Source organism: Vigna unguiculata, chromosome 1 (genome assembly GCF_004118075.2).
Source record: "Vigna unguiculata cultivar IT97K-499-35 chromosome 1, ASM411807v1, whole genome shotgun sequence".
NCBI lineage: Eukaryota > Viridiplantae > Streptophyta > Magnoliopsida > Fabales > Fabaceae > Vigna > Vigna unguiculata.
Window position 1 is genome coordinate 11,763,390 of NC_040279.1, and position 3,950 is coordinate 11,767,339.

At 40.3% G+C, this 3,950-nt stretch overlaps 1 pseudogene; it reads right to left on the reverse strand.

The window, feature by feature from the left end:
* Nucleotides 1–1,821, reverse strand: LOC114188240 (annotated as a pseudogene).
* Nucleotides 1,822–3,950: the final 2,129 nt, after the last annotated feature.

Consider the following 3,950-nt stretch of genomic DNA (forward strand, 5'->3'; position numbering starts at 1 on the left):
TTATTGACGAAATGGACATTGTCCCCTATGATGACCCTCAGTGCGACAATAAGAGCATTTTTTTGGCTTATCCGTAACGGGTTGATCCATTTCGTTATGGATCCTAGTCCTTGGAGGTCGTCCGGAAGCCTTACGCCTAGTTTGGGGGTCTAGAGTGAAATTAGGACCTGTATATGTTGACCAATAGTCCTCATTTCGCAGGGGGTGGAATTGGACTTGATAAGCCTTATTTATGTTATCAAGGGTGTAAACTGGATCGATAAAATTTGAAAGTGGCATGTGACCAAAAGAACAAACAGCTATGACGTGCTGACAGGGTAATCGACTAGCTTGGAAGTGACCACAATCACACCACCAATCGTTTAATCTGACAGTGAATGAGATTGGTTTTGGCCGATAGTAATGGGGGCTCGATATCTCTTGCACCTCGAATTCTGAATTATCTCGATCGTAGCGTTGAACATGACAATATGCAGATTTCTTTTGATTTTGTTGGAGCAAGGTTGTGACATCTTCTAGATATTGATGTCCAGCTCTTAACATAGAGTCTGCCTTTAAGCCGCGTTCAACAAACCAGGCATTTATGTTTTGAAATGTAATTTTCAAAAGTGCACAGATAGGTAATGAGCGAGCCCCCTTTAGCACAGAGTTCATGCACTCCGCCAAGTTTGTTGTCATGTGCGTGTACATGCGCCCCCCATCATAAGCCTGAGACCACTTATGTAAGGGGATTTTATCAATCCAAGCTACTGCTTGTGGGTATTGGGACCTCATAGCTGAAAGTTTTGCTTGCACGATAGGTTGTTTGACTTCATAAGCTGTGAAAAAGAAATATAAAATGAAATGAAAAAGTATTATGTATGGGAAATATTTTGTGCATCTGGAATTTAAAGTTAGGAAAACGTCTTACCCAAGTTAATGAATTGTTTCTTGAGATCGGAATTTTTGAAGCGATTGTTGAAGTTGGAACCCAGATGACGTATGCAGTAAACAGAGTGAAGATTGTCTGATTCCCAGTCAACTTCTTCCGATCGTAGGGCTGACAAAATTCCCTTGCCTCTATCAGTAATTAGGCAGAGATTTGGCTGAGGAGTTACATGCTCTCACAGTAGTTGAAAAAACCAAATCAATGCCTCCTTTGTCTCACCTTCTACTATTGCAAATGCCAAAGGAAATATGTTTCTATTTCCATCCTGAGCAATTGCAGTTAGCAAGGTGGCATGATATCTGCCTGTTAAAAAGGTTCCATCCACTTGAACAACAGGTTTACAATACTTAAAACCTTCAATGCAAGGTCCAAATGCCCAGAAGCAACGTTCCATAATGTATGTGGAACTTCCATCCTCAGCATCAATATTAACTGGAGGACCGGAAAGTTGAAAAATTGTCCCAGGATTGGTTTGCTGGGCAGCTAGTAACCATCTGGGAACTTCATTATAAGATTGGTCCCAATCACCATACTCCATTGTTATTGCTTTCTCCTTCGCAATCCATGCTCTTCTATATGTGACTGTGTATCCGTAACGACTTTTGATGTCAGCGACCAAGCTTTTGATGCGAATGCTTGGATTTGTGCGGACCAAATGAAAAACAATTGAAGCAATTTGGGTGGAATCTAGGTTGCAGTGATCTTGTGACATTAATGTAGACAAACACGTATGTGTACCATCAATGGACTTGATTTCCCAATGATGTCGGATTTTACTATAACTGGCCCTCAGACGCCATTGACATCCATTGTTGTAATGGATGCATCGTGCAACATAAAGATGCGGTTTTGATTCTACCACATTGAAGCTGTATCCATTAGTGATGTGATAATGTTTGATGGCATACACCGTTGCTTCTTTAGAATCGAATTGCATGGCTTCTTGTAGTTGGACTTCCCCATAGGGATTGTAATCCATAGGAGGAATTGGGACAATTTCTTGATTGTCTGCATTGTCTTCCTCAAAATCATCGGAAGTAAAGTCTTCGACAATGTCTGGAATGATAGGTTCGTCATCAATTGGATTAGACGAAGAAGATCCTCCATAATTCCAGGAACTCATTCTGAACAGGTTGGTATGGAAGGTTACACCGGAATTTTTTAGATCCAAAAATAGATCAGAAAATTGCAGATGTGAAGCTTGTATGCAGAGAACTTTTGATAAGAGAAACAATGGTAGTGTGGTTGAATATATAGGCGTTTTAGTAACTACAATGAATTGGAGTCGGTTGGTGTGCAAAAGGAGGGGTCAGGGGGTGTGAAAAGTAAAAAAAAATTAATTTTTTAAGAAAACATGCACCCCCCACACGTTTTCTACTAGAAAACGTGCCCCCCACACGTTTTCTAGTTTAAAATCGTGCACCCCCAGCACGTTTTGTTCTTACATTTTTTCGATTCTGCGCGATTCCTGCACTGCACCTGCCATCATACTATTACAAATTCACGCTTCTGTGGTCAAATTAAATCAATTATGCTTCTGCACATTACTATTGAAAATAATGCATCCTTTTTTGATAGTATTCACAATAATGGTTTGATTGGAAATGTCTCTGCCACCTGCAAATATAAGAAATAGTATGAGATTCTCTGAAAAAGTGATTATTATTGAAGAGAAGGTTTGAGTGGCAAACATAGGGAGCCATGTGGTGGTGTGCATGGAGGTATAGGAAAATAGTGTCCTATTTTTTAGACATGTGGTGGAGTACGTGAGAGAGAGAAAAATGAGAAGTAAGGCATGTGAGTGAATAGTGTTGTGAAGTAGTTTAAGTATCCATATGAGGTGCAACATTCACATCACTGAATACTTCATTGGCTTCCCGTAGTTGTTGGATTTGCAGCATAGAAAAATTTATTTGTCCTCCGTTAACCTAACAGGTTTGGAAAATTTTATGATAATTTGTTTTTTGTTTGTTTTGTTAGTGATTAAGTTCAAATGATATTCTGTTAATATTTTCATAAACTTTGATGTAGTTTATTATGGCTCAGAACAACAACCTCCCAGCAAACTTGTCCGTGTTGCGTCATCAAGACGATCACATCACCAACCACATTTGGGAAGGAAACGAGAGGGTCCTCCGACCACGATGCCATTCTATCTGGATACTAAAACATACTGATCTTATTGACCCTAGGGTTAGAATGGTAATTGATGCAGCTGGTTTTGGTCACGTTCTGAAAGTGAGTAATATGGAAATTAACCACCTAATGGTAACAACATTATGTGAAAGGTGGAGGACTGAAACTCACACCTTCCACATGCCACTCGGAGAAACAACTGTTACCCTGGAAGATGTTTCACTACAACTGGGGATGCCAATTGATGGTGAACTTGTCACCGGTGGAACTTCAGGAAACCTACTACAACTGTGTCAAGATTTATTGGGGGATATTTCTCCCGAAAATATGTTTACAGGGAACCGAATAAAGCTATCATGGCTGAATAGCAGATTCCGAGAATTACCGGATGACGCAACACTGGCTACAGTTGGACAGTATGCACGAGCACACATCCTCATTTTGATTGGCAGCATGTTGATGCCAGATACATCAGTCAGTCTCGTGCATTTTATGTTCTTGCCATTGTTAGCAGATTTGGAGCATATTTCAAATTTTAGTTGGGGTTCCGCAGTATTGGCATGCCTCTATCGTGCACTGGATCACAGCACAAAATTCCATCAAGACAATATTGGTGGATGCATGTTATTGCTCCAGTGTTGGGCATGGGAGAGATTTACATGCATCTCTCCAGAAATACAACCAGTCACGGAGGACGAGATTGTGGCTGGGCTTGCGTTTCCCTTAAGTGTGAGATGGTGTCGACAAACACATTCTGTGTTCCATGACCAAACAACTGTGGTTGGCTTCCGGAAAAAATTTGATCAAATTCAACCAAAGCAGGTTTATTATCAATCCATGCTTTAGTATTTTGTTCCTTGAAATTCCCTTAGTTTTATCTTTTCAA